Source organism: Nerophis ophidion, linkage group LG08 (assembly GCF_033978795.1).
Source record: "Nerophis ophidion isolate RoL-2023_Sa linkage group LG08, RoL_Noph_v1.0, whole genome shotgun sequence".
In the NCBI taxonomy this organism is placed as follows: domain Eukaryota; kingdom Metazoa; phylum Chordata; class Actinopteri; order Syngnathiformes; family Syngnathidae; genus Nerophis; species Nerophis ophidion.
In genome coordinates this window covers 35,032,956-35,048,997 of record NC_084618.1, presented here as the reverse complement: position 1 = coordinate 35,048,997, position 16,042 = coordinate 35,032,956, and the positions used below count along the sequence as shown (strand labels likewise).

General features: G+C 37.6%; 8 non-coding genes across 8 annotated transcripts; all 8 read left to right on the top strand.

Moving 5' to 3' along the window:
* Positions 1 to 1,626: 1,626 nt before the first annotated feature.
* On the top strand, positions 1,627 to 1,700 carry trnai-aau (transfer RNA isoleucine (anticodon AAU)). Its single transcript has one exon. It is a non-coding gene; the product is annotated as a tRNA-Ile (tRNA).
* A 4,233-nt stretch (positions 1,701 to 5,933) lies between these two features.
* On the top strand, positions 5,934 to 6,007 carry trnai-aau (transfer RNA isoleucine (anticodon AAU)). The gene has a single exon. It is a non-coding gene; the product is annotated as a tRNA-Ile (tRNA).
* Positions 6,008 to 7,207: 1,200 nt separating this feature from the next.
* trnai-aau (transfer RNA isoleucine (anticodon AAU)) lies at positions 7,208 to 7,281 on the top strand. The gene has a single exon. It is a non-coding gene; the product is annotated as a tRNA-Ile (tRNA).
* Positions 7,282 to 7,538: 257 nt separating this feature from the next.
* trnai-aau (transfer RNA isoleucine (anticodon AAU)) lies at positions 7,539 to 7,612 on the top strand. Its single transcript has one exon. It is a non-coding gene; the product is annotated as a tRNA-Ile (tRNA).
* Positions 7,613 to 10,566: 2,954 nt separating this feature from the next.
* trnai-aau (transfer RNA isoleucine (anticodon AAU)) lies at positions 10,567 to 10,640 on the top strand. The gene has a single exon. It is a non-coding gene; the product is annotated as a tRNA-Ile (tRNA).
* Positions 10,641 to 11,512: 872 nt separating this feature from the next.
* trnai-aau (transfer RNA isoleucine (anticodon AAU)) lies at positions 11,513 to 11,586 on the top strand. The gene has a single exon. It is a non-coding gene; the product is annotated as a tRNA-Ile (tRNA).
* Positions 11,587 to 13,784: 2,198 nt separating this feature from the next.
* On the top strand, positions 13,785 to 13,858 carry trnai-aau (transfer RNA isoleucine (anticodon AAU)). Its single transcript has one exon. It is a non-coding gene; the product is annotated as a tRNA-Ile (tRNA).
* A 256-nt stretch (positions 13,859 to 14,114) lies between these two features.
* Positions 14,115 to 14,188, top strand: trnai-aau (transfer RNA isoleucine (anticodon AAU)). Its single transcript has one exon. It is a non-coding gene; the product is annotated as a tRNA-Ile (tRNA).
* The last annotated feature ends 1,854 nt before the right edge of the window (positions 14,189 to 16,042 follow it).

Below are 16,042 nucleotides of genomic sequence, written 5' to 3'. Positions count from 1 at the left end.
AAACTGTAGGAAAGGCTTTTTAGTATGACTCGTACTTGACATAATGCCAAAAACTGCCAAAGCGTTTTTGATCTTAGTTCGAGTAGACAAAAACAAAATAACTTTTTTTGGAACTCATTGTCATGGTGAAATCTAAATACATACCAAAATAATTTGAATTGAAAATGTAAGGACATTTTAAGAATTTGTGGCACTTTTGGCTCAGTTGGTCACAGCGTGATGCTAATAACCCCAAAATCATGGGTTCAACTGCCATACAGGCCACTGGTTTCCTTTTGAAGAGGTTTAACTATAGATTAACAACATTGAATCACTGCTACTTTCTGTCCATAAAACATTGTAGGAATACATTTTTAGTGTCACTCATACTTGACAAACTGACAAAAATTGCAAAAGGGCTTTGGATCTTAGTTTGAATAGACCAAAACAGAATATTTTTTACCCAAGAACTCAATGTCCTGTTCAAATCTAAATACCACAATATTTTGAGTTGAAAATGTACGGAAACTTTATGAGTATTGACGGAGGTAGATATCTACATATATCCATATTTAAAAGTTATTTATTTTCTTTAGTCGTATTTGAAATAGCTAGTGTTCCATCTTGTGCTCTTTTTATCTTTTCTTTATCTCATGACCGATGGTGCACTGTAGACTACCTTGAGCTTGGAATGTGAGGAGTAGCCATACTCCCTTATTTCCTCTCCCTGTCCCAAGGTTAGCAGGACAACAGGCATGTGTATTCGTTCTGGAGGATGGGGCGAGCAACTTAATGAAAAAGACAACACTTCCGTAGGGTTTTCAGATCAACTAAAGCTATGCGAATTGAATGTGTTGTTACATAGGTTGGTCTCTCCAAAGCTTTGGAATAAATTGCAAAATACCTATTCTGTTCTGGGTTTCATTTAAAATCAGCTTATGTGTCATCAAAAGAACTTGGGGTTGACCAGCGACTTAAATTCCCTGGGAGGAACATCTGGTCCAAACACAACAGTATGTTGTTGGTTAGCTCAGATGGTCAGAGCGTGGTGCTGAAAAAGCTGAGGTCATAGGTTCAACCCTGGTACAGGCCACTGTTTTATTTGTAAAGAAGGTTATCTACAGATCAACAACAGTAACTTGATGTTATTTCTTTTCTCCATATAAATTACTGTAGGAAGGGCTTTTTTGTTTGACGCGTACTTGACAAAATGCCAAAAACTGCCAAAGTGTTTTGGATCTTAGTTCGAGTAGACAAAAACAAAACATTTTTTGGAACTCATTGTCATGTTCAACTCTAAGTATATACTAAAATAATTTGAATTGAAAATATACGGACATAATTAAAGTTTGTGGCCAGTTAGCTCAGTTGGTTAGAGCGTGGTGCTAATAACGCCAAGGTCATGGGCCACTGGCTTCCCTTTGAAGAGGTTAAAAAACATTGACTCTATGATACTTTTTGTCTACAAAACACTGTAGGAAGGCCTTTTTAGTTTGTCCCGTACTTGACAAACTTCCAAAGTAATTTGGATCTTAGTTCGAGTAGACAAAAACAAAAAAAAATTTCAGAACTCATTGTCATGTTCAAATCTAAATATATAACCAAAAAAATTTGAATTGAAAATATAAGGACATTCATGAAGTTTGTGGCCGGTTAGCTCAGTTGGTCAGAGCGTGGTGCTAATAACGCCAAGGTCATGGGTTCGACCCCCATACAGGCCACTGGTTTCCCTTTAAAGTGATTTAATAATAGATTAACAACAATGACTCAATGCTGCTTTCTGTCTAAAAAACACTGCAGAAATGGGTTTTTGATGTGACTCGTACTTGAAAAACTGACAAAAAATTCAAAAGCCATTTAGATCTTAGTTTGATTATACTAAAACAGAATAATGGATTTTTAGTGTGACACATACTTGACAAACTGACAAAAACTACCAAAGCACATTGGATCTTAATTTGAATAGACCAAAACCGATTTTTTTTAAGTATAGATTAACAACATTGACTCAATGATACTTTTTGTCTACAAAACACTGTGGGAAGGGCTTTTCAGTGTTTCTTGTACTTAACAAACTTACAAAAGAACTTTGGATCTTAGTTTGAATAGACCAAAACAGATTTTTTTTTCCTAGGAACTCAATGTCTTATTCAAATCTAAATACCAAAATATTTTGAACTGAAAAGGTAAGGAAATTTAGGCAGTTTGTGGCCAGCTAGCTTAGTTGGTTAGAGCGTGGCGCTAATAATGCCAAGTCACACCAAAGACTATATAAAATTGGGAACCATTACCTCCCTGCTTGGCACTCAACATCAGGGGGTTGGAATAGGGGGTCAAATCACCATAAATGTTTCCCGGGCTGCTGCTGCCCACTGCTCCCCTCACTTCCCAAGTAAAATGCAGAGGTCAAATGCAGAGGACAAATTTCACCACACTTAGTGTGTGTGTGACAATTATTGGTACTTTAACTTTAACAACAGTGACTCAATGTTATTTATTTTCTCTATATAAAACACTGGAGGAAGGGCTTTTTAGTATGACTCGTACTTGACAAAATGCCCAAAACTGCCAAAGTGTTTTGGATCTTAGTTCGAGTAGACAAAAACAAAATATTTTTTTGGAACTCATTGTCATGTTCAAATCCAAATATAGATCAAAATAATTTGAATTAAAAATGCTAGGACATTCTTAGAGTTTGTGGCCGGTTGGTTCAGTTGTTCAGAGTGTGGTGCTAATAATGCCAAGGTCATGGGTTCAACCCCCATACAGGCCGCTGGTTTCACTTCAAAGAGGTTTAGCTATGGACTAACAAATTGTCTCAATGATACTATCTGTCTACAAAACACTGTAGGAAGGGCTTTTTTGTGTGACTCGTACTTGACAAACTACCAAAGTATTTTGGATCTTATTTCGAGAAGACAAAAACAAAATATTTTTTTCAAAACTCATTGTCATGTTCCAATCTAAATATTTACCAAAATAATTTGAATTGTAAATTTAAGGACATTCTAAGAGTTTGGGGCCGGTTATCTTAGTTGGTTAGAGCGTGGTGCTGATAATGCCAAGATCATGGGTTCAACCCCCATACAGGACACTGTTTTTCCTTTAAAGAGGTTAAACTACAGATTAACAACTTTGACTCACTGCCATTTTCTGACTATAAAACACTGAAGGAATTTATTTTTAGTTCTGTGACTCATACTTGACAAACTGACAAAAAATGCAAAAGCACTCTGGATCTTACTTTGAGTAAACCAAAACAGATTTTTTTTCCTAGGAACTCAATGTCTTGTTCAAATCAAACACCAAAATGATTTGAGTAGAAAATGTAAGTGATTTAAAGAGCATGAGGCAGGTTAGCTCAGTTGGTCAGAGTGTGCTGCTAATAATGCCAAGGTTATGGGTTCAACCCCCATACAGGCCTCTGGTTTCCCTTTAAAGAGATTTAACTATAGATTAACAACATTGAGTCAATGTTACTTTCTGTCAATAAAACGCTGTAGGTATGGACATTTAGTGTCACTCGTACTTTTACAAACTGACACAAACTGCCAAAGGACTTTACATCTTGGTTTAAGTCGACCAGAACAGATTTTCTTTTCCTAGGAACTCAATGTCTTTTTCAAATCTAAACACCAAATTAATTTCAGTTGAAAATGTAAGGAATTGGAGGAAGTTGGCTGGTTAGCTCAGTTGGTCAAAGCATGGTGTTCTTAAAGCCGAGGACATGGGTTCAACCCCAGTACGGACCTCTAGTTTCTTGTAAAAAAAAGATTATCAACAGATCAACAATATTGACTCAGTGCTACTTCAATTCTCAATATGAATCACTGGCGAAACAGCTTTTTGGTGTGACATGTACTTGACAGACTGCCAAAAACTGCCAAAGCATTTTGGATCTTAGTTCGAGTAGACAAAAACGGAATACTTTTTTCCGGAACTCATTGTCCTGTTCAAATCTAAATACCAAAATAATTCGAGTTGAAAATGTAAGGAAATGCAGTGAGCATATCGCCGCTTAGCTCAGCTGGTCAGGGCGTGGGGCTAATAACGCTAAGGTCATGGTTTAGCTACAGATCAACAACATTGACTCAATGCTAATGTTGGTCTATGAAACAATGTAGGAATGGATCTTTAGTGTCACTCATACTTGAAAAACTGAGAAAAACGGCAAAAGCGTTTTGGATCTTAGGTCGAGTAGACAAAAACGAAATAATTTTTTGGGGAACTCTTTGCCATGTTCAAATCTAAATACATACCAAAATAATTGGAATTGAAAATGTAAGGACATTCAAAAAGATAGTGGTAGGTTAGCTCAGTTGGTCAGAGCGTAATGCTAATAACACCAAGGTCATTGGTTCAACCCCCATACTGGCTAATGGTTTCCATTCGAAGATGCTTAACTATAAATTAACAACAGTGACTCAATGGTATTTTCTGTCCAAGAAACACTGTAGGAATAGATTTTTAGTGTCACTCGTACTGGACAAACTGACAAAAACTGCAAAAGGACTTTGGAACTTAGTTTGAATAGACGAAAACAGATTTATTTTTTCCGAGTAACTCAATGTCTTGTTGGATCGAAATTCCCCCAAAATTTTGTTGAAAATGTCAGGAAATGTAGGAAGTTTGTGGCCGGTTAGCTGAGTTAGTCGGAGCATGATGCTACTAAGGTCAAGGACATGGGTTCGATCCCCATACAGGCCACTGGTTTCCCTTTAAAGAGGTTTAACTGTAGATTGGCAACATAGACTCAATGCTGCTTTCTGTCTATAACACACTGTAGGAATTGTTTTTTAGTGTGACTCGTATTTAAAAAGCTGACAAAAACTGTAAAATCCCCTTTAGATCTTAGTTTGAGTACACCAAAACAAAAATTGATTTTACCTAAGAACTCAATATCCTGTTCAAATATAAATACCGAAAATAATTTCGGTTGAAAATGTGAGGAAATTTAAAAAGTATGTGGCCGGTTAGTTCAGTTGGTCAGAGCGTAATGCTAATAACGCCAAGGTCATGGATTCAACCCCCATACAGGCCAAAAGTTTTCTTTTAAAAAGATTTGACTATAGATCAACAACCATGACTTAATACTGTTTTCTCTTAATAAAAACACTCATAGGAATGGAATTTTAGTAAGACACGTACTTGACAAACTCACAAAAACTGCCAAAGCACTTTGGATCTTAGTTTGAGTAGACCAAAGCTGATTTCTTTTTGGAACTTAATGTCTCGTTCAAATCTAAATACCAAATTAATTTGATTTGAAATTGAAAGGAACCTTAGGAAGTTTGTGGCTAGTTAACTCACTTGGTCAGAGCGTGGTGCTAATAATGCCAAGGTTACGAGTTTGAACCCGGTACAGGCCACTGGTTTCTTGTTAAAAAGTTTATCTACAGGTTGAGTTAATGCTATTTCTTTCCTCTATATGAAACACTTTAAGAAAGGCATTTTAGTGTGACTATTACTTGAAAAAAAGCAAAAAACAGGCAAAACATTTTTGATCTTAGTTAGAGTAGACAAAAACATAATAACTTTTTTCGGAACTCGTTGTCATGTTCAAATCAAACACATACGAAAATAATTTGAGTTGAAAATATAAGGACATTTAACGAGTTTGAGGGCCTTTTAGCTCAGTTGGTCAGTGCGTGGTGCTAATAACGCAAAGAGCATGGGTTCAACCGCCATACAGGCCATTGGTTTCTCTTTAAATAGTTTTAACTAGAGATCAACAACATTGACTCAATGCTACTTTCTTCATAGAAAACACTGTAGAAATAGATTTTTAGTGTGGCTCATATTTGAAAAACTGACAAAGACTGCAAAAGCCCTTTAGATCTTAGTTTGAGTACACCAAAACAGAATATATTTTACCTAAGAACTCAATATCCTGTTGAAATCTAAATACCAAAAATAATTTCGGTTGAAAATGTGAGGAAATCTGGAAAGTATGTGGCCGGTTAGCTCAGTTGGTCAGAGCGTGGTGCTAATAACGCCAAGGTCATGGGTTCAACCCCCATACGGGCCACAAGTTTTCTTTTAAAGAGGTTTGACTATGGATCAACAACCATGACTCAATGCTATTTTCTCTTTATAAAACACTGTAGGAATGGATTTTTAGTTTGACACGTACTTGACAAACTCACAAAAACTGCCAAAGCACTTTGGATCTTAGTTTGAGTACGACAAAACAGATTTGTTTTAGGAACTTAATTTCTCGTTCAAATCTAAATACCAAATTAATATGATTTAAAATTGAAAGGAAAATCAAGAAGTTTGTGGCAGGTTAACTCACTTAGTCAGAGCGTGGTACTAATAATGCCAAGGTCATGGGTTTAACCCCGGTACATGCCACTGGTTTCTTGTTAAAAAGTTTGTCTACAGGTTGAGTCAATGCTATTTCTTTTCTCTATATGAATTACTTTAGGAAAGGCATTTTAGTGTGACTCGTACTTAAAAAAAAGGCAAAAAAAACAGCAAAAGCATTTTGGATCTTACTTCGAGTAGACAAAAACAAAATACATTTCCCTAAGAACTCAATGTATTGTTAAAATCTAAATACCAAAAACACTTTAGTTGAAAACGTTAGGAAATTATTAGAGTTTGTGGCCGGTTAGCTCAGCTGGTTAGAGTGGTAAGCTAATAACGCCAAGGTCCCAGGTTCTACTGGTTTCCCTATTAAGAAGATTGACAACATTGACTCAATGCTACTTTCTGTCTATAAAACACTGTAGCAATCAAGTTTTAGTGTCACTCGCGCTTGACAAACTGACAAAAACTGCAAAACCACTTTGAATCTTAGTTTGAATAGTCCAAAATAGATTTTTTTTTCTTAGGAACTCAATGTCCTGTTCTAATCTAAATACCAAAATAAATTCAGATCAAAATGTATGTAACCATTTAGCACAGTTGGTCAGAGCGTGGTGCTAGTAAAACCAAGGTCATGGGTTCAACCCCCATGCAGGCCTGTGGTTTCCATTTGAAGATGTTTAACTATAAATTAACTAGATTGACTCCATGCTATTTTCTATCCGAGAAACACTGTAGGAATAGATTTTTAGTGTCATTCATACTTGACAAACTGACAAAAACTGCAAAAGGACTTCGGATCTCAGTTTGAATAGACGAAAACAATTTTTTTTTTTTTTCAGAGGAACTCAGTGTCTTGTTCAAATCTAAATACCAAAATAATTTTCGTAGAAATTGTAAGGAAATTTCAAACTTCTGTGGCCGGTTAGCTCAGTCGGTCAGAGCGTGGTGCTAATAACGCCAAGGTCATGGGTCCAACCCCCATATGGGCCACTAGTTTCTCTTTAAACAGGTTTAACTATAGATCAACAACATTGACTCACTGCTACTTTCTTCATATAAAACACTGTAGAAATTAATTTTTAGTGCGACTTGTACTTGAAAAACTGACAAAAACTGCAAAAGCCCTTTTGATCTTAGTTTGAGTACACCAAAACAAAATTGATTTTGCCTAAGAACTCAATATCCTGTTCAAATATTAATTCCGAAATAATTTCAGTTGAAAATGTGAGGACATATTTTTTGTTTGTGGCCGGTTAGCTCAGTTGGTCAGAGCGTGGTGCTAATAACGCCAAGGTCGTGGGTTCAACCCCCATACGGGCCAAAAGTTCACTTTTAAAGAGGTTTAACCGTAGATCAACAACCATGACTCAATGCTACTTTCTCTTTATAAAACACTGTAGGAATGGATTTTTAGTGTGACACGTAGTTGACAAACTGACAAAAACTGCCAATGCACTTTGGATCTTGGTTTGAGTAGACCAAAACAGATTTTTTTGGGGGGAACTTAATGTCTCGTTCAAATCTAAATACCAAATTAATTTGATTTGAAAATTAGGAAGTTTGTGGCTGGTTAACTCACTGGGTCAGAGCGTGGTGCTAATAATGCCAAGGATATGGCTTTAACCCCGGTACAGGCCACTGGTTTCTTGTTAAAAAGTTTATCTACAGGTTAAGTCAATGCTATTTCTTTTCTCTATATGAAACACTTTAGGAAAGGCATTTTAGTGTGACTCATACATGAAATTAAGCAAAAAACAGCCAAAGCGTTTTTGATCTTAGTTCGAGTAGACAAAAACATAATAACTTTTTTCGGAACTCATTGCAATGTTCAAATCAAACACGTACCAAAATAATTTGAGTTGAACATTTAAGGACAATTAACGAGTTTGAGGGCCTTTGGTCAGAGCGTGGTGCTAATAATCCCAAGATCATGGGTTCAACCCCCATAAAGGCCATTGGTTTCTCTTTAAATAGTTTTAACTAGAGATCAACAACATTGACTCAATGCTATTTTCTTCATATAAAACACTGGAGAAATAGATTTTTAGTGTGACTCGTATTTGAAAAACTGACAAAAACTGCAAAAGCCCTTTAGATCTTAGTTTGAGTACACCAAAACAAAATTGATTTTACCTAAGAACTCAGTATGTTGTTCAATTATAAATACCAAAAATAATTTCGGTTGAAAATGTGAGGAAATTTAAAAGGAATGTGGCTGGTTAGCTCAGTTGGTAAGAGCGTGGTGCTAATAAAGCCAATGTCATGGGTTCAACCCCTATACGGGCCACAAGTTTTCTTTTAAAGAGGTTTGACTATAGATCAACAACCATGACTCAATGCTATTTTTTCTTTATAAAACACTATGGAATTTTAGTGTGACACGTACTTGACAAACTCACAAAAACTGCCAAAGCACTTTGGATCTTAGTTTGAGTACACCAAAACAGATTTGTTTTAGCAACTTAATGTCACGTTCAAATCTAAGTACCAAATTAATTTGATCTGAAATTGAAAGGAAAATTAAAAAGTTTGTGGCTTGTTAACTCACTTGATCGGAGCATGGTGCTAATAATGCCAAGGTTATGGGTTTAACCCCGGTACATGCCACTGGTTTCTTGTTAAAAATTGTATCTACAGGTTGAGTCAATGCTATTTCTTTTCTCTATATGAAACACTTTAAGAAAGGCATTTTAGTGTGACTCGTACTTGAAAAAAACAGCAAAAGCGTTTTTGATCTTACTTCGAGTAGACAAAAACAAAATACATTTCCCTAAGAACTCAATGTATTCTTAATATGTAAATACCCAAAAAACTTTAGTTGAATACGTTAGGAAATTATTAGAGTTTGTGGCCGGTTAGCTCAGTTGGTTAGAGTACAAAGCTAATAACTCCAAGGTCCCAGGTTCAACCTCTGTACAGGTCACAGGTTTCTTGTTAAGACATTTATCCATAATTGGCTCAAGGCTATTTTCTCTTTATAAAACACAATAGGAAGGGCTTTTTTGGTGTGAGTCGTACTTGACAAAATGCCAAAAACTGCCAAAGTGTTTTGGATCTTATTTCGAGGAGACAAAAACCAGATATTTTTTTGGAACTCATTGTCAAGTTCAAATCTAAAGAAATACCAAAATAATTGAAATTTAAAATGTAAGGACATTCTAAGAGCTAGTGGTCGGTTAGCTCAGTTTGCCAGAGCATGGTGCTGATAATGGCAAGGTCATGAATTCAACTCCTGTACAGGCCACTGGTTTCCCTATAAAGAGATTTAACTATAGATTGATAACATTGACTCAATACTACTTTCTGTCTATAAAACACTGTAGCAATCAAGTTTTAGTGTCACTCGCGCTTGACAAACTGACAAAAATTGCAAAACCACTTTGAATCTTAGTTTGAATAGACCAAAATAGATTTTTTTTTTCTTAGGAACTCAATGTCCTGTTCAGATCTAAATACCAAAATAATTTCAGTTTAAATTGTATTTCAATGTTTATTTATATAGCCCCAAATCACAAATGTCTCAAAGGACTGCACAAATCATTACGACTACAACATCCTCGGAAGAACCCACAAAAGGGCAAGGAAAACTCACACCCAGTGGGCAGGGAGAATTGGCCATTTAGCACAGTTGGTCTGCGCATGGTGCTAATAACACCAAGGTCATGAGTTCAACCCCCATGCAGACCAGTGATTTCCATTTGAAGATGTTTAACTATAAATAACCAACGTCGACTCAATGCAATTTGCTGTCCAAGAAACACTGTAGGAGTAGATTTTTAGTGTCACTCATACTTGACAATCTGACAAAAACTGCAAAAGGACTTCGGATCTCAGTTTGAATAGACGAAAACAAAAAATTTTTTCAGATGAACTCAGTGTCTTGTTCAAATCTAAATACCAAAATAATTTTCGTTGAAAATGTAAGGAAATTTCAACAATCTGTGGCCGGTTAGCTCAGTCGGTCAGAGCGTGGTGCTAATAACGCCAAGATCATGGGTTCAATGCCCTTGCGGGCCACTAGTTTCTCTTTAAATAGTTTTAACTATAGATCAACAACATCTACTCACAGCTACTTTCTTCATATAAAACACTGTAGAAATTGATTTTTAGTGTGACTCGTACTTGAAAAACTGACAAAAACTGCAAAAGCCCTTTTGATCGTAGTTTGAGTACACCAAAACAAAATTGATTTTACCTAAGAACTCAATATCCTGTTCAAATATTAATACCAAAAATAATTTCGTTTGAAAATGTGAGGAAATTATTTTTGTGTGTGGCCGGTTAGCTCAGTTGCTCAGAGCGTGGTGCTAATAACGCCAAGGTCATGGGTTCAACCCCCATACAGGCCAAAAGTTTGCTTTTAAAGAGGTTTAACTATGGATAGTAGGAATGGATTTTTAGTGTGACACGTACTTGACGAACTGACAAAAACTGCCAATGCACTTTGGATCTTGGTTTGAGTAGACCAAGACAGATTTTTTTTTTTAGGAACTTAATGTATCGTTCAAATCTAAATACCAAATTAATTTGTTTTGAAATTGAAAGGAAAATTAGGAAGTTTGTGGCTGGTTAACTTACTTGGTCAGAGCGTGGTGCTAATAATGCCAAGGTTGTGGGTTTAACCCCGGTACAGGCCACTGGTTTCTTGTTAAGAAGTTTATCTACAGGTTAAGTCAATGCTATTTCTTTTCTCTAAATGAAACACTTTAGGAAAGGCATTTTAGTGCGAATCGTACTTGAAAATAAGCAAAAAACAGCCGGAGCGTTTTTGATCTTAGTTCGAGTAGACAAAAACATAATAACTTTTTTCGGAACTCATTGCAATGTTCAAATCAAACACATACCAAAATAATTTGAGTTGAACATTTAAGGACATTTAACGAGTTTGAGGGCCTTTTAGCTCAGTTGGTCAGTGCGTGGTGCTAATAACGCCAATATCATGGGTTCAACCGCCATACAGGCCATTGGTTTCTCTTTAAATAGTTTTAACTATAGATCAACAACATTGACTCAATGCTACTTTCTTCATAGAAAACACTGTAGAAATAGATTTTTAGTGTGACTTGTATTTGAAAAATTTACAAAAACTGCAAAAGCCCTTTAGATCTTAGTTTGAGTATACCAAAACAAAATTGATTTTACCTAAGAACTCAATATCCTGTTCAAATATAAATAACAAAAATAATTTCGGTTGAAAATGTGAGGAAATTTTAAAGTATGTGGCTGGTTAGCTCAGTTGGTCAGAGCGTGGTGCTAATAACGCCAAGGTCATGGGTTCAACCCCCATTCGGGCCACAAGTTTTCTTTTAAAGAAGTTTGACTATAGATCAACAACCATGACTCAATGCTATTTTCTCTTTATAAAACACTGTAGGAATGGAATTTTAGTGTGACAGGTACTTGACAAACTTACAACAATTGCCAAAGCACTTTGGATCTTGGTTTGAGTAGACCAAAACAGATTTGTTTTAGGAACTTAATGTCTGGTTCAAATCGAAATACCAAATTAATTCGATTTGAAATTGAAAGGAAAATTAAAAAGTTTGTGGCTGGTTAACTCACTTAGTCAGAGCGTGGTGCTAATAATGCCAAGGTTATGGGTTTAACCCCGGTACATGCCACTGGTTTCTTGTTAAGAAGTTTATCTACAGGTTAAGTCAATGCTATTTCTTTTCTCTATATGAAACACTTTAGGAAAGGCATTTTAGTGTGACTCGTACTTAAAAAACAGCCAGAGCGTTTTTGATCTTAGTTCGAGTAGACAAAAACATAATAACTTTTTTCGGAACTCATTGTAATGTTCAATCAATCAATCAATGTTTACTTATATAGCCCTAAATCACTAGTGTCTCAAAGGGCTGCACAAACCACCACGACATCCTCGGTAGGCCCATATAAGGGCAAGGAAAACTCACACCCAGTGGGACATTTGTGACAATTATGACCCAGTGGGACGTCGGTGACAATGATGACTATGAGAACCTTAGAGAGGAGGAAAGCAATGGATGTCGAGCGGATCTAACAGGATACTGTGAAAGTTCAATCCACAATGGATACAACACAGTCGCGAGAGTCCAGTCCAAAGAGGATCCAAGACACAGCAGCGAGAGTCCCGTTCACAGCGGAGCCAGCAGGAAACCATCCCAAGCGTAGGCGGACCAGCAGCGCAGAGATGTCCCCAGCCGATACACAGGCGAGCAGTACATGGCCACCGGATCGGACCGGACCCCCTCCACACGGGAGAGTGGGACATAGAAGAAAAAGAAAAGAAACGGCAGATCAACTGGTCTAAAAAGGAGGTCTATTTAAAGGCTAGAGTATACAAATGAGTTTTAAGGTGAGATTTAAATGCTTCTACTGAGGTGGCATCTCGAACTGTTACCGGGAGGGTATTCCAGAGTACTGGAGCCCGAACGGAAAATGCTCTATAGCCCGCAGACTTTTTTTGGGCTTTGGGAATCACTAATAAGCCGGAGTCCTTTGAACGCAGATTTCTTGCCGGGACATATGGTACAATACAATCGGCAAGATAAGATGGAGCTAGACCGTGTAATATTTTATACGTAAGTAGTAAAACCTTAAAGTCACATCTTAAGTGCACAGGAAGCCAGTGCAGGTGAGCCAGTACAGGCGTAATGTGATCAAACTTTCTTGTTCTTGTCAAAAGTCTAGCAGCCGCATTTTGTACCAACTGTAATCTTTTAATGCTAGACATGGGGAGACCCGAAAATAATACGTTACAGTAGTCGAGGCGAGACGTAACAAACGCATGGATAATGATCTCAGCGTCTTTAGTGGACAGAATGGAGCGAATTTTAGCGATGTTACGGAGATGAAAGAAGGCCGTTTTAGTAACGCTTTTAATGTGTGCCTCAAAGGAGAGAGTTGGGTCAAAGATAACACCCAGATTCTTTACCGTGTCGCCTTGTTTAATTGTTTGGTTGTCAAATGTTAGAGTTGTATTATTAAATAGAGTTCGGTGTCTAGCAGGACCGATAATCAGCATTTCCGTTTTTTTGGCGTTGAGTTGCAAAAAGTTAGCGGACATCCATTGTTTAATTTCATTAAGACACGCCTCCAGCCTTTAAATAGACCTCCTTTTTAGACCAGTTGATCTGCCGTTTCTTTTCTTTTTCTTCTATGTCCCACTCTCCCGTGTGGAGGGGGTCCGGTCCGATCCGGTGGCCATGTACTGCTCGCCTGTGTATCGGCTGGGGACATCTCTGCGCTGCTGGTCCGCCTACGCTTGGGATGGTTTCCTGCTGGCTCCGCTGTGAACGGGACTCTCGCTGCTGTGTCTTGGATCCTCTTTGGACTGGACTCTCGCGACTGTGTTGTATCCATTGTGGATTGAACTTTCACAGTATCCTGTTCAAGGATTTTTGAAATAAAGGGAAGGTGAGACACCGGTCGGTAATTTACCATGATGTTTAAATCAAACACATACCAAAATAATTTGAGTTGAACATTTAAGGACATTTAACGAGTTTGAGGGCCTTTTAGCTCAATTGGTCAGAGCGTGGTGCTAATAACGCCAAGATCATGGGTTCAACCGCCATACAGGCCATTGGTTTCTCTTTAAATAGTTTTAACTATAGATCAACAACATTGACTCAATGCTACTTTCTTCATATAAAACACTGTAGAAATAGAGTTTTAATGTGACACGTACTTGAAAAACTGACAAAAACTGCAAAAGCCCTTTAGATCTTAGTTTGAGTACACCAAAACTGAATATATTTTACTTTAGAACTCAATGTCCTGTTCAAAACTAAATATCAAAATAGTTGAGTTTAAAATGTAGGGAAATTTCAAGTAAAAGTGGCTGGTTAGCTCAGTTGGTCAGAGCGTGGTGCTAATAACACCAAGGTCATGGGTTCAACCCCCATACTGGCCACAATTTTCCTTTTGAAGAGGTTTAACCAGAGATCAACAACCATGACTCAATTCTTCTTTCTCTATATAAATAACTGTAGGAATGGATGTTTAGTGTGACACGTACTTGACAAACTCACAAAAACTGCCAAAGCACTTTGGATCTTAGATTGAGTAGACCAAAACAGATTTTTTTTTCTAGGAACTCAATGTCTTGTTCAAATCTAAATACCAAAATCATTTGAGTTGAAAATGTAAGGACATGTTAAGCACGGTGATAGAGGATTTAGTGCATCCGTCTCACAATACGAAGATCCTGAGTAGTCCTGAGTTCAATCCCGGGCACAGGTTCTTTCTGTGTGGAGCATGTTCTTCTCCCCCTGTGACTGTGTGGATTCTCTCCGGAAACTTCAGCTTCCTCCCACCTCCAAAGACATGCACCTGGGGATAAGTTGATTGGCAACACTAAATTGGACCTGGTGTATGAATGTGAGTGTGAATGTTGTCTGTCTATCTGTGTTGGCCCTGCGATGAGGTGGCGACTTGTCCAGAGTGTACCGCCCGAATGCAGCTGAGATAGGCTCCGGCAGCCCCCCACCACCCCAAAAGTGGTCGGAAATGAATGGGTAGATGGACATTAAGATTTTGTGGCCAGTTAGCTCAGTTGGGTCAGAATGTGGTGCTAATAATGCCTAAGTCATGGCTTCAGCCCCCACTGGTTTCCCTTTAAAGAGGTGTGACTATAGATTAACAACATTAACTCAATGCTGCTTTCTTTCTATAAAACACTGTAGGATCTGATTCTTAATGACACTCGTACTTGACAAAAATTGCAAAAGCAGTTTAGATCATAGTTTGATTGATTGATTATTGGTAGATTGCACAGTACAGTACATATTCCCTACAATTGACCACTAAATCGTAATACCCGAATAAGTTTTCAATTTGTTTAAGTCACGGTTCACGTAAATCCATCAATCGAACCATTTTTCTACCGCTTATTCCCTTTGGGAGTGCAGGGGGCGCTGGTGCCTATCTCAGCTACAATCGGCGGAAGGTGGCGTACACCCTGAACAAGTCCCCACCTCATCGCAGGGTTAACACAGATAGACAACATTCACACTCACATTCACACACTAGGGCCAATTTAGTGTTGCCAATCAACCTATCCCCAGGTGCGTGTTTTTGGAAGTGGGAGGAAGCCGGAGCACCCGGAGAGAACACACGCAGTCACGGGGAGGACATGCAAACTCCACACAGAAAGATCCCAAGCCCGGGATCGAACCCAGGACCTTCGTATTGTGAGACAGACACACTAACCCCACTACCACCGTGCTGCTCAGTCCACATAAATCAATTCATGGTAATGAGTAAGTTCCCTAAGAACTCAATATATGGTTCAAATAAAAAAACTAAAATCATTTGAGTTGAAAATGTTAGGACATTTACCAATGTTGTAGCCGGTTAGCTCAGTTGGTCAGAGCGTGATGCTTATTACGTTCAGGTCATGGATTCAACCCCCTTACAGCCCATTGGTTTCTCTTTAGATTGGTTTAATTATAGATCAACAATATTGACTCAATGCCATTTTCTTCATTTAAAACACTGTAGAAATGTTTTTTTTAGTGTGACTCGTACTTGACAAAGAGACAAAAACTGCAAAAGCCCTTTAGATCTTAGTTTCAGTAGACCAAAACAGAATATATTTTACCCAAGAACTCAAAGTCCTTTTCAAATCTAAATACCACAATAACATAAGGAATTTAAGAAAATTTGAGACCGGTGAGCTCAGTTGGGCCAAACGTGGTGTTAATAATGTCAAGGTCACAGGTTCAACCCACATACAGGCCACTGGTTTCTTGTCAATAAATGTATC